The 24,254-nt window shown below is 48.4% G+C and overlaps 1 protein-coding gene across 1 annotated transcript in view; it reads left to right on the top strand.

Moving 5' to 3' along the window:
* ANKFN1 (ankyrin repeat and fibronectin type III domain containing 1) overlaps positions 1–24,254 on the top strand; it is an 87,542-nt gene that overhangs the window by 8,274 nt on the left and 55,014 nt on the right. The window contains exon 2 of the mRNA XM_038757320.1: positions 23,551–23,685. The gene's annotated coding sequence lies outside the window, so the exon portion shown is untranslated. The remainder of the gene's footprint in view (positions 1–23,550; positions 23,686–24,254) is intronic.

Here is a 24,254-nt window from a genome sequence, read left to right as displayed (position 1 = left end):
CAGAGGACAAGGGTCCCAGCAGGAACCCGTCTTTTTCTCTACAAGGTTAGCATATCCCCCCCGTCCCACTTGTGATAGTCTCACAGAGCAAACAGCTGTAGCTGGATAGGCCTCATTCATTCATTCAGTCAGTCAGTCAGTCATATTTATTGAGCGCTTACTGTGTGCAGAGCACTGTACTAAGCGCTTGGGAAGCACAAGTTGGCAACATATAGAGACGCGGTCCCTACCCAACAGTGGGCTCACAGTCTAGAAGGCCTCAGGAGGGACAGGGGTGCCTGGAGGCTGCCAGGCTGCCTGGTTGGGCCCTAATAACAATAATAATGGTATTTGTTAAGTGCTTACTATGTGCAAAGCACTGTTCTAAGCGCTGGGGAGATTACAAAGTGATGAGGTTGTCCCACGGGAGGCTCACAGTTTTAATCCCATCTTACAGATGAGGTAACTGAGGCGCAGAGAAGTGAAGTGACTTGCCCAAAGTCACACAGCTGACGAGTGGCGGAGCCGGGACTTGAACCCATGACCTCTGACTCCAAAGCCCGGGCTCTTTCCACTGAGCCATGCCAGCCTCTCCCCGCTTCTTCAACTGTGATCCCCAAGTGGGACGGGGACCGTGTCCAACCTGACAAACTTGTATTTACTTCAGCGCATACAACAGTGCTTGAAACTTCAACTGTATTTATTGAGCACTTATGTGCAGGGCACTGTACTAAGCACCTGGAGAATACACTACAAGAGAATTAGCGGACATGTTCCCTGCCCATACCAAGCTTACAGTCAAGATGGGGAAAGAGACAGTAATGTGAATAAATAAGTAATTTATAGTAGTAAGCGCTTAACCAACATCATCGAACCAAGCAAGCCAAACAAATGTCTTCCTCTCCCTTCGTGACTTCCGTGGACACTCCAGCAAGACTTCTCGCCCAGTGGAAGCTACCCCAGGGAGAACCAGAACCCACCTCTGCCACGGAGCGGCAGTCTGACTTGGAGCATGAAGAGGCCGGCCTGGGCTTCCAAATGAGATCTTTCTTGCTCCCATTTTCCCTCACACATGATGATTTTATTAAGATGATATAGTATTTTTATTTGCCGTGAAATCTTAGTTCCGCAAATCTAATGGGGATCAGATGCTTTTACCTGACATGCGAATTTTAAGAACTTCGGTGAACTCTGTCAAACCAGAAATGTCCGTGTACTTTTGTGCCAGAAAAGAATATTTTATGGCAAGTCATACCCAGTTGATGTCAAAGAAATAACTAGAGCAGTAATCTCCAACTAGGTGAGTTTTTCTAAAGTATTTCCATTTGGATGTAACATTCCTCCGACACACGGAGGTCTTGATGAGGTGCAGTGGCAGCAAAATGGGTGTTGAATCAGGAACTTTCTTGCACTCTGGTCGGAGGCAGGGTAGCCTAGCAGAAAGATCGGTGAACTTGGAATCGGGCTACCTGGATTCTAGCCCCAGATCTGCCCCTGGCCTGCTCTGTGACCTTGGGCAAGTTTCCTTATCTGTAAAATGGGGATATGTAATACCTCCTCTCCTTTCCTCCTAGACTGACATGTCAGTTGCTTCTGTTGTACTTTTCCAAGGGCTGAATACAAAGGGCTCAATGTATAATCTCTTTACTGCTAGGTAGTAACTATTTGAGAAATCGTTGTCACTGCATGGCAGAAAGAACCGTGTGCAGATCTCCAGACATTTTATCATTCTATGATGTTAATCGATGCCTGGCAGTCACTGGCTCTCTCCCTTAAATAATAATAATATAATATTGGTATTTGTTAAACGCTTAGAATGTGCAAAGCACTGTTCTAAGCACTGGGGGATACAAGGTGATTAGGTTGTCCCATGGGGGGCTCACAGTCTTAATCCCCATTTTACAGATGAGGGAACTGAGGCACAGAGAAGTTAGGTGGCCTGCCCAAGGTCACACAGCTGTCAAGTGGCAGAGCAGGGATTCAAACCCATGACCTCTGACTCCCAAGCCCGTGCTCTTTCCACCAAGCCACGCTGCCTCTCTAAAGGGACCAGAGGAGAAAGGGACCGTCTGGATTTGATCCCAAGCCTGTCTGTCAAATTATCAGTTCCCATAATAATAAAAACAATTATAATAAGAGTATTTAAGAGTTTACAATATACCAAATACTCTGCTAAACACCAAAGTGGATGCAAAGTAATCAGATCAGACTCAGCTTAGACTGTAAGCTCCTTGTGGGCAGGGAATGTGCCTGTTTATTGTTGTATTGTACTCTCCCAACCGCTTAGTACAGTGCTCTGCACACAATAAGAGCTCAGTAAATATGACTGAACGAATGAACGAATCCTGTCCGCTGTGGGGTTCAACAGATGAGGCCATGGAGGCCCCAAAAAGCCAAATGACTTGCCCAGGATTAGAACCCAGGTCTCCTGACCCTACAGCCCGGTGCTCTCTCCACTAGGCCAAGCTGCCTTCCATCACCCCTACCCTTCTTCCTTCTGGAAGAAGCAGCTTTCTACCTCGCAAAATTGAGCTGAGACCTCCTGGCTCCCCGGAATCTCAGCAAAGCGACTCATTCGGGCTCCGGCGGAGCTGGAGGAGATGAACTTCCTAAGCTTGGCACCTCCAGAGTTATACCCAACCAAACTCCAACGTCTCCATGTCTGGCTGGGACCTGGCCCAAACTGACTTCCTGTTTTGAAGAAAAGAACTTGTTAAAAAAAAAAAAAGAAAAAGGAAAAGAGGAGGCTCATACTGATCCTTGGACACGAGTGGCTTGTACAAAACAACATTCTAATGATTGAAGTGTAAATGAATCAGAAGCATATGGATTCCATTTCCCGTCGCGATCACAAGGGGTTGGAAGTGAAAGATGGGGGAAATTAAGTGCCCACTTGAGCTGGGCTGGCTTTGACTTTTGATCTGAACTCAAAACTTTTGGGGTTCACGTTGAAACTGCATCAGGCGCATGAAACCCCCGGCGATGAAGAGAGAGAAGATTGAAAAAGTCTTATTAAAAAGGGATCATAACTCTTCTTCGACATCAAATAATTCACACTATACGGTATTTTGATGAGTTCAGTGTCAATGAATCAGTACCATACGGATTGTGTTTGAAACACACATGGCTGAGAAATGAAGGCGAGGAATACTCGGAAAAGTATGTCTGGGGTTCGGCCAAAACCCGGAATGTTCAAGGAATAGTTTAAAACAACTGATGAGCCCCTTCATCCCTGCCAGCTTCACCCTGGCCCCAGTGGAAATGGGAGGTTTTGGGGGGCGATCCAATGGGAACTTCAAAAAATGTCAACAGCAGGACTTTCCAAATGGTAACGGAGCTCTAGTCTTTCAACCCAGGTCTCTCTGGGAGAATTTTAAAAGCTTGAGAGCTGGGTTTCCTCTCTCTCTCCTCCCCACCCCCAACAGAGGACTATGAAAAATCTGCTTCAAAGAAGTAGTTTGCTCCCAGTTATTTTCCCCAAACAAAATGGTGGCCTCGCTTGGGAACAGTGAAGGGACTGGATCGGGATGGTCCGACTGTTCGGAAAAAACAGACTGAAAAGCCGATGCTCCGTTGTCTATTAGTCAAAACGTGAACTCACAGGCTAAGTAGGAAGTAGTCTTGGCATTGGATCACCATTTTACAGAGGAGGAAACTGAGGCCCAGAGAAGTGAAGAGAATTGTCCGAGGTCACCTGCCTGGCAAGTAGCAGAACGGGGACTTGAACCCAGGTCCTGTGGCCCAGGCTCTTCCCACAAGGTCACGTGGCTCCCAAGAAGGAGAGGGACCCTGACGACTCCACTGAGAGAGGAGCCTGATGTTGGCCCCAACACCCACTGGGACACACCCTGGCCTAAGGGGAGCTATGGGACAACCCTACCCTGTTGAGATAATCCATGACTCGGGCTCTGGAACCATCTCCTGCCCAGGGGTGAGAGAGGGCCCTTCACTAGAGCATACACCTCACTGGGTTTCTAGGATAACAATCAAATCAAGCCCTTGGGCACTGAGACAAGGGAGGGGTGGTGGGGGACAACAGGCATGACCCCTAAACCATTGTGGCAAAATGACTTGTGCCCCCGTGCCCGCGGGGGAGAAACGGGGCCAGTTTCCCCAGGCTGTCTGAGCGCCAGATTTCAAATAACCAAAATCCACGGAGAGAGCAGGCTTCCTATAAGGTGGGATGGAGCTATATTAGGAAACGGTCTAATTATAGCGATGGGCATATATGGAATCAAAGCAAAACACTATATGGGAATGGAGAGGTGGTCTACCAGACTAGGGTGGTCTGAACTCGGCTTTAATGTATGTACAATATACAAACATTTTTGACAGACCATTAACACCTATAATCTTGTAAATATTTGCAATTTTCTAGATCATAAATATAGCTGCATAAGCAGTTCTTTCAGGACATCATTTATACTCCATTAAAGGTTAATTTACAAGTTAGTACCTTATAGAAAGAAGATATGTGTACTTTTATACGAACTTTCCCGGTGTCTCCAGGAGCAATTTGTAGCTCTCCCCGCGAGTCTCCCCGTGGTGCTATTCAGAGCACCATGCGAATTCTTTTCACCAGCTCATGTTCTCGCAGCAAAATTAATCTTCTGTTTTGGAGAGGGAGGCAGGGGGTGTGTGGGGGTGGGGGGTAAGGGCAAGAGAGAAAGAGAGAAAAATCAAAAGAGAGGGAAAGAGCAGGAGGGCAGAGACAAAGGGATAGGAGAGAGGGAGGGAGAAACGGGGACTGTGGTTGGAGGAAGGGAAGGGAGAAAGAGAAAACGCTTAGTAGTGTGCTCCGCACATACTAAGCACTCAGTAAATCCTGCTGATGAGAGAGAAAGAGGGAAACGGGGAGAGAACAAGAGGAAGAAGAAGGAGATGGGGGAAAACAGTGGGAGGAAGAACAAGAGGAGAGAGAAAGGGAGACATTGCCGGCCAAGAAGGAGAAAGATCTATAGGTAATAGACGTAGATCTGTAATTGACTTAAATGTTTGTCTGAAAGCTGGTTGTGGCAGGGAATGTGCGTACCAACTCTGCTGTATTGTACTCTCCCAAGCGCTTAGTAGCACAGTGCTTTGCAAACTGCTACCATGTTAATACTCATCCTCTCCCTCCTGGATCACTGCATCGTCCTCCTTGCTGACCTCCCAGCCTCCTGTCTTTCCCCACTCCAGCCCATACTTCACTCTGCAGCCCGAATCATTTTTCTGTAAAAATGCTCAGGATATGCCACCCCGCTCCTCAAAAAACTCCAGTGGTTGCCCATCCACCTATGCATCAAACAAAAACTCTTCATGATTGGCTTTAAAGCACCCCACTACATTGCCCTCTCCTACCACACCTTACTGACCTTTTACAACCCAGACTGTATATTTCACTCCTCTAGTGCTAGCCTTTTCACTGTGCCTCTATCTCGCCTGTCTAGCCGCCTACCCCTAGCCCACGTCCTGGCTCTTTAAATCTGACAGACAATTACTCTCCCCACCTTCAAAGCCTTATTGAAGGCACATCTTTTCCAAGAGGCCTTCCTAGACTCAGCCCCGCCCCTCCTTCCTTTTCTCCCATTCCCTCATGTAGCTTTGACTTGCTCCCTTTTTTCTTCCCCCTCTTCCAGCCCCCCTGCATTTATGCACATATCTGTAATGCACTTATTTGTATAGATGTCTGCCTCCACCGCTCTAGACTGTAAGTTTGTTATCACTTTTAGACTGTGAGCCCACTGTTGGGTAGGGACTGTCTCTATATGTTGCCAACTTGTACTTCCCAAGCGCTTAGTACAGTGCTCTGCACACAGTAAGTGCTCAATAAATATGATTGATTGATTGATTGTGGGTAGGGGATGCGTTAGTTTATTATTGTATTGTACTCTCCCAAGGGCTTAATACAGTGCTCTGCACACATTAAACGCTAAATAAATACAATTGAATGAATGAAGTGCTGAGAAAATACTACTGATTGATTGACTGAAAGTGGAGACGGGGAGGAAAAGAGAGAGAGAGGGACACAATTTGGTGAGGGGGAGGGAGGGAGATCTGAGGCCTTTAATGTCACTTGGCACAGACCACAGGAAGGAGTGAGTGATGAGGGGACGGGGCTCCCCAGGTCTGAGCAGTGTGGGTCGGGGCAGGGAAGTGAGTTTAATCCCTGTTTGTCATCGCAGCCGAAAAGGAGTTGGGTTTAGCAGAGGTTTTGTGGGGGTTCTTTCAATGGTATTTGTTAAGTGCTTACTATGTGTCAAGCACTGTTAAAACCGCTGGGGTAGATACAAGCTAATCAGGTTGGACACAGTCCCTGTCCCACGTGGGGCTCACAATCTTAATCCCAAATTTTGCAGATAAAATAACTGAGGCACAGAGAAGTGAAGTGACCTGTCCAAGGTCACACAGCAGACAAGTGGCGGAGCCAGGATTAGAACCCTTCAACTGACTCCCAGCCCCCTCCTCTATCCACTAGGACTCACCGCTTCCCACTAGGCCACACTGCCCCCTGTAAGAAAGGCTTGGGGTTGGAGTAGACACAGTGTCTAACCCACACGGGCTCACAGTAGACAGAAGAGCGAGAACAGGTATTCAATCCCCATTTTACAGATGAAAAAAACTGATAAGTGAAATGTCTTGCCCAAGGTCACCAACAGGAAATTAGAGAAGCCAGGGGTAGAATTCAGGTCTACTGACATCCAGTCCTCTGCTCCAACCACCTGACGAAAGAAGGTTGATAAAAATGTTCATTTTAATTATGCCCTCTTTTCCTTGTCTTCCATGCCCTTCTGCGTCGCCCTGACTTGTTCCCTTAGTCATCCCCACTCCCAGCCCCTCAGCGCTTATTTACATATCTGAAATTACATATCTGAATATATGCACACATATATATTGTGTATATATTCATGTCCAGGTCCCCCTCTAGACTGTAAACTCGTTATGGGCAGGGAATTCGTCCATTACATTGCTATATTATACTCTCCCAAGTGCTTAGAACAGTGATCTGTACACAGTAAATCCTCAATAAATACCAATGACTGGTGGGTTATTTATTGAGTGCTTATTATGTGCCGAGCACTGTACTAAGTGCTTGGGAGAGTACAATACAGCAATAAACAGATACAATTCCTGTCCACAAAGAATTTACAGTCTATAGTTCACACTGACTAACTACTACAAAGTTCAATAGCCACATTGTAGAGGAATATTAAACCTGAATATCATTTAAAGCTCTTGCAATCAATGTAACTTCAGATGAAAGACAAGCCACCACATTAGATTATCCTTTCAAAACATAGTTGGATGAAATACAGACAAGTTAAAAAAACAAGATCGATAGAATATAATCATTTTCTGATCACCAAATCTTGCCACATGATCATCTTCCAACAAAAGGACCACGCTACTGTAACCCAGGTCAATGGCAAACGATTTCCACCCTGGGGTGGAGGCTGCCGTTTGCTATTTATAGTGAAATGAGAGAGATTCAAGGTCAAGGAAAGAGGCTGGAGAGGACTAAATTCTAGCCTGCCTCCAACACACCCAATGACAGAAGAGACTCGGCCCTGAAACGTTAGGCCACGCGGAGGAGTTGATTGGAGTGCTAGTGTCTGGCCCAGTGTCACTCGTGCTCTATTTTCTCTGAACGTCAGGCTCCCTCCAGGGTCCAGAACACAAGGAGCAAAGAGAAGCAGCATGGCTTAGTGGAAAGAGCAGGGGCTTTGGAGTCAGAGGTCTGCCAATTGTCAGCTGTGTGACTTTGGGCAAGTCACTTAACTCTCTGTGCCTCAGTTCCCTCATCTGTAAAATGGGGATTAAGACTGTGAGCCCCACGTGGGACAACCTGATCACCTTGTATCCCTCCCAGCGCTTAGAATGGTGCTTTGCACATAGTAAGCGCTTAACAAATACCATCATTATTACTATGGGCAGCAGGGCAAGGTTTTCTATGTGCAAGATCCTTCCCACTGTCAGTAGAATTTGTTGAGTACTTAATGAGCTCACAAGTACAAGCACACATTCACCATCCTCCGTTGGTGGCCAAAGTGAGAGCAGCACAGGGCCGACGCTGGGCCAGAGCGGTCGGTGGTGGTCCCCATAGCCCCTGGGGTCTTCACTGCCCACATCGGCCCACTATTTTTCAGGATCCCCACTGGGCCCGTCCACCTCTTCGGTTGGTCGGAAACCTTGCCTTGCCCGCAGTTGGAGCTCTAAAGACAAATGCCTAATGTTGACCTCCTTGACCTTTAACAATGGCCCGGAGACCCCTGGGGGACACGTGGATTCTACTTCTGGGTTCAGCTCAGCCAGGAATGAAGAAATGGGGAACAGGCTGTTCCTTAATGATTCTTTTCAGAGTCCCTAGGTTGGCTCAGGGGGAAGGGAAAGCTTGCTTTGTTATGCAGAGCAGGAGAGGGTAGGTGAACTTTCCATGGCCTGATCCGTGATAGAGGGGGCCCCCTCCCACCACTTCACATACAAGAAGGCCCACATACACACGTTCCCCGGCTCAGGAGGCTTTCAGCTGGTTACACTGTGTTCTCGGGAAAATGTAACTCTCCATTGTACTGATTCGGCCTCCCACCCTCCGTCTTCCTTCCTTCCCTCCCCTCCCTCCTGTGTGTGGGGCAGAGCCAGGGCCAACCTCCAGGGTTCCTCCTCAAGCTTTGAAGAGGCTCTCCCCCTTCCTCAGAGAAGCTCCGGGCAGCTGGGCACACACAGTTAAGGACAGCAAGCGGAGGAGCCCTGCCCACAGGTCTGCCAAGCCTGGAGAAGGTGCCCAACAGCTGGGTCCCAGGGGCTTCGGGGGTTGTTTTCAGATTTCTGCTACCCTCACACTTCCTATGCCTCATCATCATCATCCTTCTCTCTTTCTCCTCTCCGTCTGTCCATCAATCAATGGTATTTACTGAGTACTTACTGTGTGCGGAGCACTGTCCTAAGCTCCTGGGAGAGTGCGATATAATAATGATGGTATTTATTAAGCACTTTCTATGTGCAAAGCACCGTTCTAAGCACTGGGGAGGTTACAAGGTGATCAGGTTGTCTCACGGGGAGCTCACAGTCTTAATCCCCATTTTACAGATGAGGTAACTGAGGCACAGAGAAGTTAAGTGACTTGCCCAAAGTCACACAGCTGACAGTTGACAGAGCTGGGATTTGAACCCATGATCTCTGACTCCAAATATGACACACGTGCCCTCAAGTGCCTTACAGACTAGTGGGTGTTCTTCTCCTCTTCCTCCCTCTCATCTCTACTGCTGTTGGCGAAAAAGTTCTTTGTGCGGTTTTGCAGGTACTAGACACTAACATAAATTTGGTAAGAGTGAAAGCTTCCCCAGGGCAGGCCCCGGCTGGTTTACAATTCCAGGTTGGGTGACTAGGAGCAGCTGCTGTTGCCTACAGTCCAGGAGAAGACTGGGAGCCCACTTTCTAGACTGTGAGCCCACTGTTGGGTAGGGACCGTCTCTATATGTTTCCAATTTGTACTTCCCAAGTGCTTAGTACAGTGCTCTGCACACAGTAAGCGCTCAATAAATACGACTGAATGAACGAATTTCACCTCCCTTTCCTCTAAATCCTCTCTCGCACTGGTCCGAGACTCTCAGAAGAACAGGCAGGGAGGACAAACTGGGACCCCAGCCTGCCCCTAGGAAGGGCATGAACATTCATTCATTCATTCAATTGTATTTATTGAGCACTTACTGTGTGCAGAGTACTGTACTAAGCACTTGGGAAGTACAAGTTGGCAACATATAGAGACAGTCCCTACCCAACAGCGGGCTCACAGTCTAGAAGGGGGAGACAGACAACAAAAGAGAACATATTAACAAAATAAAATAAGTAGAATAAATATGTACAAGTAAAATAGAGTAATAAATATGTGCAAACGTATATACATATATACAGGTGCACTGTGGAGGGGAAGGAGGGGGAGAGAAAGGAGGGGGCTCAGTCTGGGAAGGCCTCCTGGAGGAGATGAGCTCTCAGTAGGGCACTGGGTGGGACTCATCAATCGCTGTGTTGACGGAGTACCGTCCACAAAGACTAAGCACTCGGGAGAGTATAACAGAAGCACTCTGTCTGACCCGATTATCCTGGATCTACCCCAGCGCTTAGTCCAGTGCTTGGCACGTAGTAAGCGCTTAACAAATACCACCGCGATTTCCAAAACTCACTGAGGGATCCAGGGCCAGCTTCAGACATCTGACCACCCCCTTCCCGTTGCCTACGATGTGACATGATGTTTTAGGAAAGCCCAATCAAACCTCCAGACCCCGATCACATCACTGGGTGTGGGGGGATCCCTCACTCCAGAGCCCCCATCTTCCCTGACCAGGCCCCGAGGACCAGGGCACCATTTCTGATTCGGACAGAGAGAGTCTAACCTCTGCCAAATCTTCAATCCCATTGGATTTTCATCTGGAAACTCAATTTTTTAGTCTTCAATTTCCCCTGGGCCCGGCTGAGCCATTCCCTCCCACACAGCCTCTTGGAAATCATTCTTCTTTCCACCTTGGGCTCCCCAGTTAGGCCAGAAGCTACTGAGGGCAGGGAATGCAAGGGTCGCTTCTCTCGTGCTCTCCTCAGCAGGAGCCCCATAAAATGCCACCGGCCGACTGATCGGTTGGCTCGAGTCTTAGGGATGAAGGAGTCTGTGGTCAGCGGGAGGCGCCCGGAGAGGCAGGTGGGCAAAGTTGCCACCTTGGGGCTCAGGAGTCCCAAGGTCTGAGGCTACCACTGCTCCACACATCTGCAGGAGTCTCCGTGCTCCCCAGCCTCCCTCCCCTACAGTTTCTCAGCCTTTCGAGTGGCCAGTCATGCCGAACCCCGGTCTTGTCCTGAGCCCCCAACTCTGAGGAGAACCCACTCAAAGGTGACCCCTCATAAGAGGGAGGAATACAGCCCAGAAGGTCCCACCTCTGATCAGTAAACTGGGGCTCAGTCAGTCACCAAAGGGCGGGAGCAGAGCCGCTTGGAAGATTTTTCAGGAGTTTGGGCTTGGCACAGACCAAATGTGCTTTGCCAAGTCTCCCCCCTCCTGCCGCACCCCTCCTCCGCTTAATTTTTAAGCCCATGTGTGTTTAAAGGGAAACTTAATCCACGTGTTGCTGTTTCCTTAACACTTAACTCATAAAAATGGTTTGTCAGAGCAGCCTGGTGTCCAAGAAGCATTTGGAGCCTTTTTAATGATATTTTTAAGCCTTCTTTTCCCCCCCTCGAGAGACAGGAAATTGCACTCTGCTGAGAGCATATGAATCAAACCCGGAGAGGCTGGAGTTCAGTGTCGATAGGTTAGATAGGGCCGAAGGTCTGAGGGGTGGGGTGCTTGGAAACCTGGGTTTCCCCATCAGGGGGTGGAGGGGTCTCTAAGTGAACCTGGACCAGGTTTGCAGGTGGGGCTCTGCTCCAAAGCCTAGCCTCTGGTCTGGCCTCCCACCCAACCTCCCTCCTGGCCGCCAGACCAGCCTACCACAAAACCTTCTTCTCAGCTTCCCTCTTTACCTCCCTCCCGGTCTCCCAGCCAACCTCTCTCCTGGCCTCCCATCCAGTTTTCCCCCTGGCCGCCCACCCAGCCACCAGCCCAGCCTCCTTCCCAGCCTCATCCCAGCCTTTCACTCCATCTTTCCCCTGGCCTCCATCCCAGCCATCAACCCAGCCTCCCAAACAGCCTCCAGCCTAGCTCTCACCCGGCCTCCCAACTGGTCTCCCCCCTGGCTCCCACCCAGCTTCTCTCCTATTTTCCCACTCTCAGTTAAAGGGTATCCAGGGCAGGCAGAGGAGCAGAAGGGAGGGACCTCACCCCAACCCCGCCTCATGGAACCTCATGCCTGTGGAGTCAACTTCTTGCACCTCCCATCACCCCCATCTTAGTAGAAGAGCCTTCCCTGCTGGCCCCCCAGGACCCCAGCAATACCAAGCCAAGAACCACCCCAACCACGGGTACACCATCTCCCTAGCCTTAGCTCTTATGCCCACCCCCAGATTTCTACTTATTTGGATCTATCAGTCCATTAATGGTACCAAGAGCTTGGGAGAGTACAGTACAGTAGAGTTGGCATATTCATTCATATGCTTATTTGTAAATTCAATGATTTATTCCACAATTTCTGCCTGATATATTTGTCCTACTTCCTGCTTGAGCCTTAGTTATTCTCCTGCTCCTACTAACAGTAAATAGTTTGGATCTGTCCATTCATTCCCACCCGCCCCTGACACACACTAGATGATAACTCCCGAAGGGCAGGGCAAATGTATCTTGTTTTTGCAGAGCTCCCCCATGCTTGATGATGATGATGGCATTTGTTAAGTGTTTACTATATAACACCTGTACATATGCATATGTACATATACACCTGTATATATGTATATATGTTTGTACATATTTATTACTCTATTTATTTATTTATTTATTTATTTATTTTACTTGCACATATCTATTGTATTTATTTTATTTTGTTAATATGTTTGGTTTTGTTCTCTGTCTCCCGCTTCTAGACTGTGAGCCCACTGTTGGGTAGGGACTGTCTCTATATGTTGCCAACTTGTACTTCCCAAGCGCTTAGTACAGTGCTCTGCACACAGTAAGTGCTCAATAAATACGATTGATTGATTGATTGATTTACTATGTGCCGAGCACTATTCTAAGCGTTGGGTTAGATCCAACGTTATCAGATTGTCCCATGTGGGGCTCACAGTCTTCATCCCCATTTTACAGATGAGGGATCTGAGGCCCAGAGAAGTGAAGTGACCTGCCCAAAGTCACACAGCTGACAAGTGGCAGAGCGAGATTAGAACCCACGACCTCTGACTCCCAAGTCCGGGCTCTTGCCACTAAGCCAAGCTGCTTCTCACTAAAGCCAAGCTGCTTCTGGGCTGGGCTTGCTCATCACCCCATAAATATCATCAGTTGATAAAATGAATCATTACTCACAGATTGTAATGTGACACGGATAAATACAGATAAAGGTGACAATCATAGCCAAGAACTTCACTAAGCACTGAGAAAGATACAAAGTAATCAGATCGGATAAATTCGCTACCCTGACATAATGATCACAGTCATTAGTCAAGTAGGGAGAGCAAGGATTTTCTCTCCATTTTACCAAAGGGGAAACTGAGGTCCAGGAATGTTAAGCAACTTGCCCACACAGAAACACAGCACATGAGTGGCAGAGCTGTGACTAGAACCTGGGTCTCTCAATGCCCAGGTCTGTGCTCTTTCCACTAGGCTCTGCCACCCCAAAATAGGCGGGGGTAGAATAACAATAATAATGACATTTATTAAGTGCTTACTATGTGCAAAGCACTGTTCTAAGCACGGGGGAGGCTACAAGGTGATCAGTTTGTCCCACGGGGGGCTCACAGTCTTAATCCCCATTTTACAGATGAGGTAACTGAGGCCCAGAGAAGGTAAGTGACTTGCCCAAAGTCCCACAGTTGACAATTGGCGGAGCCGGCGTTTGAACCCATGACCTCTGACTCCAAAACCCAGGCTCTTTCCACTGAGCCATGCTGTTTCTCAGTGATGGTGAATAATCAATCAATCAATCAATCGTATTTATTGAGTGCTTACTGTGTGCAGATCACTGTACTAAGCACTTGGGAAGTACAAGTTGGCAACATATAGAGACAGTCCCTACCCAACAGTGGGCTCACAGTCTAAAACTGTGATAACTGTGGCATTGGTTAAACTCTTACTATGTATATACAAGATAGTCAGGTCCCACATGGGGCTCACAGTAAGATGGTGAACAGGCATTGAATCCCCATTTTGCAGATGAAGGAACTGAGACACAGAGAAGTGAAATGACTTGCCCAAGCTCACACAGCAGTTACCTGGTGGAGCCGGGATTAGTACCCAGGTCCTCTGTCTCCCAGGTCAATGCTCTTATTCCACTAGGCCACACTGCTTCATGCTTGGCGACAGGCCCCTCAACCACTTCACACGATCGGCAGCTCCTGAGTAAAGAGACTGAGAGGTTTCTGACCTGTTCTTAGTGGGTTCTTTGTCTTTCACTCATTCATCCATTCAATCATATTTATTGAGCACGTACTGTGTTCAGAGCACATTATTAACACTTGGGAGAATACAACACCACAGTAAGCAGACACATTCTCCGCTTAAATTCCCGGCTCCGCCACTTGCCAGCTATGTGACCTTGGGCAAGTCACTTAACTTCTCTGGGCCTCAGTTCCCTCATCTGTAAAATGGGGATTAAGATTGTGAGCCCCACGTGGGACCACCTGATCACCTTGTATCCCCCCCCCAGCGCTTAGAACAGTGCTTCGCGCATAGTAAGCACTTAAATACCATTGTTATTATTATTTAAACGAGCTTATAGCCCTGCTGTGGGCCCAGTAGGAACAGCATCATTCTGGGAATCAGTACTCCAGAGTCTTAGTCCTGGTTTGGCCAGTGGCCGGCTTCACCCCCCTCCAGCCACCTCGCTTGTTCCACTCGGTACCCCACGGGAGCACAACCGTCAGGGACGAGAGAGCAAGCCGCTGGCACTAGGCCCAACTCCTCCGGGCGACTTTTCGGTCTTGGAGTCTCAGGCCTAAGGCATGACCTTCTTTCCTGATGGGAGACGCCGCCACCGCCTTGTCCAAAGAAATCCTTCAGGGAAATCACAGATGAGGCGTAGGGCCTCAGCTGCCCTGTCTAAAGGGTCAGAAAGAGGCCTGGGGCTCTCTCCTTGGTACTGAGAAAAATCTCCTGGCTCGCAACTACTTGATCCCATGGTCTTTGCACTGGACGGGTCTTCCCTGGGAGCCACTCTTAGATAAGCGACCTTTGATCAAGTGGCCTGGCCTCCCCCCAAGCTGTTCTGACCTGACATGTGGCCTGGCCTGTGAGTGGACTTCAAAAGTAAATCCTGCGGAGGAAGAACTCAGAGATTTGTAAATTCCTCCACTCTATTGTAAGCTCCTTGAAGCCATGATCCATTCATTCAGTCGTGTTTATTGAGTGCTTACTGTGTGAGAACACTGTACTAAGCGCTTGGGTGGCTACAATATATAACAATAAATAGACACATTCCCTGTAATTACAACTTTGCAGTCTAGCTCCTTGTGGGCAGGGATTATCTATATTCTTATAGACAGTCTAGTCTTTACAAAAGCCAGCTGCCTACTCTATTGTACTTTCCTGAGCACTTATCATAGTGCTCTGCACGCACTAAGTGCTCAATAAATACCACTGGGCTGATTAACTGACAGAAGGAAGATCGTGCAGTTTTTCTAGGTAGTCTGATTCAATGTTTTATCACCTGGAAGGTCAAGTAATAGAGCGCTCCTACTCTATAGCACTGTGTACCTATCTGTAATGCATTTATTTATGTTAATGTCTGTCTCCCCCTCTATCTGTAAGTTCACTGTGGGCAAGGAATATGTCTGTTATATTGTTATACTGTACTCTCCCAAGTGCTTAGTACAGAACTCTGCACACAGTAAACAAACAAATAATACGATTTAATACGTAATAAATATTTACATACTGAGTATTGAGTATATGTATTGAGTATAGATTTAATATTCAATAAATACGATTGACTGACCAAGTAGTAACAGTAGCATTTATCGGGCTCTCACTTGGTGCAGGGCACAGATTGAAAGCTTGACTAGTACAAAATAAAGAAGTCGTAAGTTCTATGCCCAGAAGGATCTTACACTCTAAGGGGGAAGGCAGGCATGAAAACATTTACAACCAGTGAAAAGGAAGGAGTATCAAAGAAGCTCTGTCTTAAAGCCTCCCGCACTCTTCCCTGCTGATGTGGGGAAGAGAGAGCAAGAAAATGAGGACACAAGGAAGGTAGATCTGTGTGGCAGAGAGAGAATCCTATGGGCTTCCAGTAGGACTGCAAAGTTGCTCCCGAGCAAATAAATAATAATAATTATGGTACTTGTTAAGCGCTTACTATGTTTCCAACACTGTTCTAAGCTCTGGAGTAGATACAAGTTGGACACAGCCCCTGTCCCACATGGAGCTGATGCTCTTATCCCCACTTTAAAGACGAGGTAACTGAGGCACAGAGAAGTGAAGTTACTTGCCCAAGGTCACAGAACAGTCATGTGGCGGAGCTGGGATTAGAACCCAGGCCCTGCTGACTCTCAGGCCCAAACTCTATCCACTAAGCCACGTACCAGCCCCTAAAGCCATCCCTAGCCCGGAGGGTCAGGGTGAGATTGAAGACACAGAAAATCTGAAGAAGGTTCCTCTGAGGTCCAGCAGGCAGATTAACAATCAATCGATCAATCGATGGAATCGATTGAGCGTTTACTGTGGACAGAGCCCCGTACTGCGCACTCGAGAGAGGACAATATAACAGAGTTGATAGGCATGTCCCCTACCCCGAGGGAGTCCTTCTGCTGCCCTCAGATTGGCCTTTGAGCCCACTTGCTTGACAGATGCTGCCTGAGGATAATGGCGGCTTTGGGCTGCTCCCATTTTCCAACTGGTTTCGGAGCTCTGTTTGGCAGCATCCCCTAGGCCACGTGAGGCAACAGGCAACTTCCACAGGCAAATCCCTGTCCCAGAACATGGCTGCAGACCCAACCAGCAGATAGACATCCCTCTCCCCACCCTCCCCCACCTGATCATTAAACCAAACCCATGCTCCTTGGCAGGGTTGTAATTGGCAGAAAAACACACACACATACACAAACAAAAACTTCCAGCGTGATTGCTCCAGAACCTCCTAAGATTACCGAGGTATCTTTTGAAAACTAGTCAGTATTTGTGGGTTCTGAATTGGTCTATCAGTGATCTATTTATTGAACACTTACTGTGGGCAGAGCACTGTACTACTAAGCACTCTGTGGGCATCTGCATTCCCTGCAAATGTCCACATTTTCTGGTGTGGAGGGCAGAAGATGCCCAGAGCAGCACTATACACACAGTAGATGTCCAATACAGCACTCTGCATGCAGTAGACACCCAGTACAGCGCTCTAGACACCCAGTTCCACACTCTGTATACAGCGGCCGTTGAGTGCACACCATTAGTAATACGTAATAGGGACCGGAGGAAACAAAATGCTTTTTTCAGTCCACAATAAAGCTATAAAATAATTTTATGTCCCAAGGGTGTTATTTTCCTGTAACGGAGGTGAGGCTCTAAAGCCCACTCAATCTTCCTTGCTGCAAGGTGCTTTCATTTGCAGAGCAACCTCTCTGGGATACATTTTCCATCCTTGCCTCTCCACCCCACAGGAAAGAGACCTGAGGACTTGGTTCAGTTCATTTTGGCAGGGCTGGTCCTGAGAGAGGCAGGGTGAGAACAAGGCAGAGAGAGAAGGTTGGACAGTTATTGGCTCTGGAAAACTGCAAGCCCTCTAGGCTGCTTAAATACTCTCCAGGAGCCCCACCTCAGTGAGGCCGGGGCCACAGGTCTCTGATGCGATTGGATGCAAATAATCTCCCGTCCAACCGGCATGGGGTCCTCGGGGCACCCCCCACCCTGTTGCTCTTGACAACGTCATTATTTTCAGGAGAGTCGGCAGGGTAATTGGTTTCGGGAGAGCAGCAATCATGTTCTGATGGGTCTAATGGGGTCAGGGTAATTTTGTGAGCTTTTGAAGATGACTACGTCCCCTCATCAGGCCCTCCACTCTTCCCTCTCCGGGAGAACAATGATTGCTGCAGCTAGGAAGCAACTCTAGAACTCTGGATCCTCAACAGGAGGCCGGGCTCCCCAGGTACAAAAGCAAGAAGCATTAGCGCAGGGCTTGATAAGCTAAGTGGGATCACCAGTGGCCTTAGCTACTGGTTTTTGATTCTGCAATTAACCTCTGAATGACCACAAGCACTCCCAGCTTCAAGAAGATAGCGAGACCTGTGGGGAAAAACACAGCCTTGGAAGTCAGGAAACCCAGGTACAAATCCCAGCTCTGTTCCTACCCAGCTGGGCAGGTAACTCTACAATGATAAGAGTAACAAAAAAAATAATAATAATAATGGTTGTAGCATCTCTTTACTACTTACTATAGGTCAAGTGCTGTACTAATCACAATAATTATGATTGATTGGGGTAGATACTTGTTAACCAGATCCCATATTGGAGTTCACATTCTAAATAGGAGGGAGAACAGGTATCGAATCCCCATTTTGCAGATGAGAGAACTGAGGCACAGAGAAGTTAAGTGACTTGTCCAATGTCACACAGCAGGTAAGTGGCGGAACCAGGGTTAGAATCCAGGTCCTCTGACTCCAAGGCCCTATCTGAGCCTCAGGTTCCTCTTCTATGAAATGATGATGAAGTTGATATCTGTTCTCCTTCTTAAACTGGGAGTCCCTGTGTGGAGCACTCTGATGATCTTATATTTGCCCCAATGCTTAGTACAGTGCCTGGCACACAGAAAGCACTGAACAAATTCCACAATTATTATGATTATTATTATTATTGTCATCATCCCACATCTACCCCTACCCTTAACATAGTGCTTGCCAGATAGTGCTGGATAAATATTATTATTTAGGCATGGTGATGACCCAGAGGTTCGCTCGCTACCGGACGGCTGTTGCCCGTCTGTGAACTGAAAGGCCAAGATCGGATGGTAGGAGCATTGGCAGGATCCCCACGTGTCACCCAGCCCAAAGATTAAACCTTCCTGGAGAGGCCCAGGAAAGGGACAGCGACCAGCGGGAGATCCACAGCCTTCTCTCATCTCATCTTGCATTTCCCCATCCCTCAAAGTCCTGGAGCCCAACTTAGAGAGGCAGAAGCAGAGATCAGCAGGAGCACTGATCCAACACCAACTATGAGCGGAGTAGTTCACGGCGCTTGGGAGAGCACGGTAGAATTGGAGGTTAGGATCCCTGCCTTCGAGGAGCTTACAGTCCGACCGGGGAGACCGACACTTAAATAATGCAGGGATGGGAGGAAAGAGAGAGTGGAAAGGTGGATGACTGAGAGCAGGTGGGGAGGGAGGGAAGGAGGGAGGGGGCCATGCCAGCAGAGAACTGAGTGGCTGCTGCCATCTATTGATACATGGCATCGATCGGAGCACGGACCATCGGCTCCGAGGAACCGAGAGCGGGAAGCTCCAAGGAGGGCCAGCGGAATCACTGCCGCTTGTTTCCGTACAGAGAAAATCCTCCCAGTGGGGCTTTAACCCAGGCCCTGCAACCTGTCTGCAGAGGGGATGAGAAGCAGCGTGGCTATAGAGAAGCGGCGTGGTTCAGAGGAAAGAGCCCGGGCTTTGGAGTCAGAGGTCATGGGTTCAAATCCCGGCTCCCCACTTGTCAGCTGTGTGACTTTGGGCAAGTCACTTCACTTCTCTGGGCCTCAGTTCCCTCATCTGGAAAATGGGGATTAATCAATCAATCATATTTATTGAGTGCTTACTGTGTGCAGAGCACTGGACTAAGCGCTTGGGAAGTACAAGTTGGCAACATATAGAGACAGTCCCTACCCAACAGTGGGCCTGTGAGCCCCCGCCGTGGGACAACCTGATCATTTTGTGACCTCTCCAGAGCTTAGAACAGTGCTTTGCACATAGCAAGCGCTTAATAAATGCCATTATTATTATTATTATGAGAGGAAATCAGAATGGTGTGAGCAAGGCCTATGATCTGCCTAATTGGAAAACATGACAAAAATAATAATAATTATGACATTTATCAGGTTCTTACTCTGTGACCAGAGGGCCGGGGGAGGTGATAAAAATAATAATAATAATAATGACATTTGTTAAGCATTTACTATGTGCGAAGCACTGTTCTAAGTGCTGGGGGGGATACAAGGTGATCAAGTCATCCCCTGTGGGGCTTTCAGTCATAATCCCCATTTTACAGATGAGGGAACTGAGGCACAGAGAAGTGAAGTGACTTGCCCTGTGAGCCTGCTGTTAGGTAGGGACCATCTCTATATGTCACCAACTTGTACTTGTACTAAGAGCTTAGTACAGTGCTCTGTACACAGTAAGTGCTCAATAAATACAATTGAATGAATGAATGAATGAACTTGCCCAAAGTCATACAGCTGACTATTGGCGGAGCCGGTATTTGAACCCATGACCTCTGACTCCAAAGCCCGTACTCTTTCCACTGAGCCATGCTGCTTCTCTAATGCTTATGAGCTTGGACACGGTCCCTGCCCCGACACGAGATTTACAATCCAGCTCATCCCCATTATACAGATGAGGAGACCAAAGCTAGGGACAGTAAGAGTCTTCACCCAGGTCACCCAAGAAACCACTGGTGGAGCTGAGACTCAAAACCCGGCCTCCTGACTCGTATCCCCGGGCTCTTTTCCTCGTGGGGAATGAGGGTAATTCCCTGTCAAAATCCCCTTCCTTTCTCAGGGGGACAGCAAGTTGAAGCAGGTACTGAGCTGCGATCCCACCTCGGAGCTGGCTTGAATCCAAGGAATGGGATAGAGTGGATGTACATATGGGGCCCACTCGGTGGACGGCTGAAGAGAAGACACAGGTGCTTAAGTTGGTCTTTGAAGAAGGCCTTTGAGAACCTCCCATGATAATAATAATCATAATGGCATTTACTGAGCACCCACCTGGTGCAATGTCCTGTACTAAACTCTTGGAAGAGTAGAGACTGTAAGCTCATTACGGGCAGGGAACTTGTCCACTAATTCTGTAGCATTCTCCTGAGCTTTAAGTACAGTTCTCTGCGCATAATAAGCACTCAATAAATACCAGAGTAATTGATAGAGATGACAGGCCTGGGAGTCAAAAGGACCTGGGTTCTAATCCTGGCTCTGCCAATCGCTTGTTGTGTGACCTTGGGCAAGTCACTTAACTTTTCTGTGCCTCAGTTACCTCATCTACAAAATGTGGATTAAGACTGTGAGCCCCCCGTGGGACAACCTGATCACCTTGTAACCTCCCCAGCGCTTAGAACAGTGCTTTGCGCATAGTAAGCGCTTAATAAATGCCACCATTATTATTATTATTTAGAGCAGTGTTTGACACATAGTAAGCACTTAACGAATACCATTTTTAAAAAATGCTAATAGGAGTGATGGTATTTATTAAGCACCCACCGATTTTACTGCACCGCACTAAGCACTTGGGAGTGAACCGCTAACCAAAGGAGTGAAACCATTTGCCAGTGGGCATTGTACACCTTTAGACAAGGTCTGAGCTAGTCCACAAAGTCTTTGTTTTGGTTGTATTTTGGGTGGAGGAAGAGGAAGAGGAGGGAGAGCAAGGGAGGTAGTGTGCATTGCTCACAATTTCACCCAGATTAATAAAAACGGCGGTATTCCCGGTTCCACCCTGGGGTGGGGGCCTTCTTTTCCGACTCTTGTTATCCCTTTGTACCGGGATTCAACAGCTAGCAGATTTTATCTGAAAAAGGAACCAGAGGGCAAGGGCAGTGGGGGTGGAAAGGAGGATTGGCAGCCTGCCTCTCTGGGCTAAGGAAGGGCAGGAAGAATGGGGGCCAGTGACACTCAGATGGAGAAGGACCACCATTCCGAGCCTCTCCTGCTTCCCTGCCCCCTTCAACTGATTTCTGATTAAAAGCCCCTGAAAAAAAAAATCCCTGCTGAAAAGAAACAGAAAAATTGTTAGAAAATAGCCATAAAATGGTGATAAATTCAAATTTACTTCTTGCGAAACCACACAAGACTGACCGCAATCAGAGGCATTCCTCGGGATGTATGGATTTGTGGGAAAATGTGGGGCGGAACTTCCAGTGGGGATTGTCCGACTGGATGGGGCGCTGCTCCTTTCTGTTTCAGTCCAATCCTGATGGGACCCCTGGAAGTCTGACTGAACCCCCAGCAGCCAAGGTGAACCGCTCTGCAGCTGGAGGAAATTCTGTCAATCACTTGTATTCACTGAGCACTTACTATACACCGAACACTGTTTTAAGTGCTGGGGAGAGTCCAGTATGGGAGAATAAGCAGGCATGTTCCCTGCCCATAATGAGCTTACAGTCCTGGCCATCCCGCTGCCCCTCCAATGGCACAGGACCATTAATCCCATTCCCAGTGGAGACAGCCAGGCCTTCCCATGGAGGGGTCAGTCCAAGACACGGAATTGGGGTTGGTTGTCAGTAGTGCTTACAGCTTATAGACTGCCCTTCCAGTGCGCCCAGCACTGCACTAAATGCTGAGACAGATAAGAGATGATCAGATCAGACATGAGCCTGTTCCACAGAGGGCTCACAGTCTAGGTGAGGCAGAGATGGACACAGAGAAAGCAGGAATAAGTCACAGACAAGAAAATAAGTCACGGAGGAAGAAAAATACTGGAGAAGCCGCTTCACCTACTGACAAGAACCCAAAGGACCTGGGTTCTAATTCTGGCTCCACCCCTTGCCTGCCGTGCGACCTTGAGCAAGTCACTAATCTCTGGGCCTCATTTTCCTCTGTAAAATGGGAAATCAATACCTGTCTCTTCCACACCTTAGACTGTGAGACCCAGGTGGGACACGGGGCTGTGTCCAACCTCATTATCACGTAGTTAGTCTGGCGCTTAATAATAATAAGCATCTAACAAATACCACAATTACTATCAATACCGCAATAACTATTGTTATTTTCATTAAAATAAAACTTCAGGGCAAAAAATAGGTGGCTGCACTTAGGTAAGAATAGGGAGGTGAGGTGAGTGACAAAATGAGGAAGAAACAAGGGGAAGAGAGTAACAGGAAATGATGCCTCCCCACGCTGGAGTTCCTCTGCCCTTCCACCGCCGCTCCGGCCAAAATCCACTGGGTTTCTTCAGGAGTGGGGTAGTTTAGTTTGGGGATTCTCTGCCAGAAGCACCTTCCAGGGAGCCAGCTTATCCAAACTTTTTCCACTCTAACCCAGCAGCCCAAGCCCAGAAGAGCTGGACAAAGACTCCGTCGACTTTGAGACCGTTAGCTCGTCGCAGACAGGGAACGTGCCCACTTGCTCTCTTGTATTCTCCTAAGCACTTTGTACGGTTCTCTGCACTCAATAAGTGCCCAATAAATGCCACCGATGATCATGATTAGCCATTCGGCCTATTGGATAGTGCAAAGGCAGAAGGACCTGGGTTCTAATCCCGGCTCCACCACTTGTTTCCTGTATGATCTTGGGCAAATCACTTCACTTCTCTGTGACTCGGTTACCTCCTCTGTAAAATGCAGGTGAAGACTGTGAGCCCTGTGTGGAACAGGGACGGTATCTTGTGTCTATCCCAGCACTTAGTACAGTTCCTGGCACACTGTAAGCGCTTAACAAATAAAACAATTATTATTATTATTATTATGATCACTCATTCTGTGGGCAGCTGGGTGATCTGGTTGGCGGTGAGGCAAATGGACCTGGGAGAAGCTCTGATAAAGGCAAGTCAAGGGACCCCAGAGCCCATCAGCCCCACCCCTGACCACCCTGCAATCTGCAGGATTGGCTTCTAGACTGTAGGGTCCTTCTGGGGAGGGAACATGTTTAACACCTCTTATCTTGTACTCTCCCAAGTGCTTAGTACAGCATTCTGCATGCAGTAAGGGCTCAGTGAATACCACTGATTAGTTAAGTCAGAGCCAGCATGCCTCATTTTTCCTCTGGCACCTCCGGCCCCTCCGGATGGCGTGTGCTGTGTGCTCTACCCGCCCGGACTGAGAGTGTGCGGGTCTCTGCCTCCCCTGCAGAATAGGCAGGACGTTCACCTGCTTCGCCCGGAGGCTGAGCCAGAAGAGAAAGCCAAGCCGAGGCGGCTTGCTGGATGAAGACGCCGGATTTGAACCCACCACCTGTGCCTGCTCCACCTCATATCCCCTTGACCGGTGAGTCCCCTTTTGCGGCCCCTTCCTCTGATCCTCTACGGGGCCAATAGCGTGGTGATGCCTCTGTGAGGACCTGGGTTCGGCGGGTGAAAAATAGGCATGTTCCCCGGTCAACCTCCCAGGCTGACACTCCCACTCCCACATCCTTTCAGGGGGTCCACAGGGTAGGACGGACTTACCCCGCAGCTGACCAGGGGAATTGGTCAATCAATGGTATTTATTGAGCACTTCTGGTGTGTAGAGCACTGATCTAGTATGATGTGCGTCTTTGGCTAATGTGCAGAATGGGGCAGCTGACAGCAGAACCTGATGCTTTTCCCTGCAGGCTCCCTTCCTCTCAAAGGGTTTCTTTGGGGCTCCTGAGGGATGGTCTTTTGGGGTTCTGGGCTCCCCCCAGGATGGGAAGGCCGGTCACAGTGCCAGGAGCACAGAGGAGATTCACCCAGGCCTGGACAGGCCTGGCTTCCCAGCCCATCTGCCCCTGTGTAGGCTGGAGGATGGATTTCCCTTGGGGCCTGCATCGGGGAGTGGGATGGGCAGCAGAAATCCCGACACCAGGGCAGAGCATA

This window comes from Tachyglossus aculeatus, chromosome 15, assembly GCF_015852505.1.
Source record: "Tachyglossus aculeatus isolate mTacAcu1 chromosome 15, mTacAcu1.pri, whole genome shotgun sequence".
Lineage (NCBI taxonomy): Eukaryota > Metazoa > Chordata > Mammalia > Monotremata > Tachyglossidae > Tachyglossus > Tachyglossus aculeatus.
This window is presented reverse-complemented; position numbering and strand designations above follow the sequence as displayed.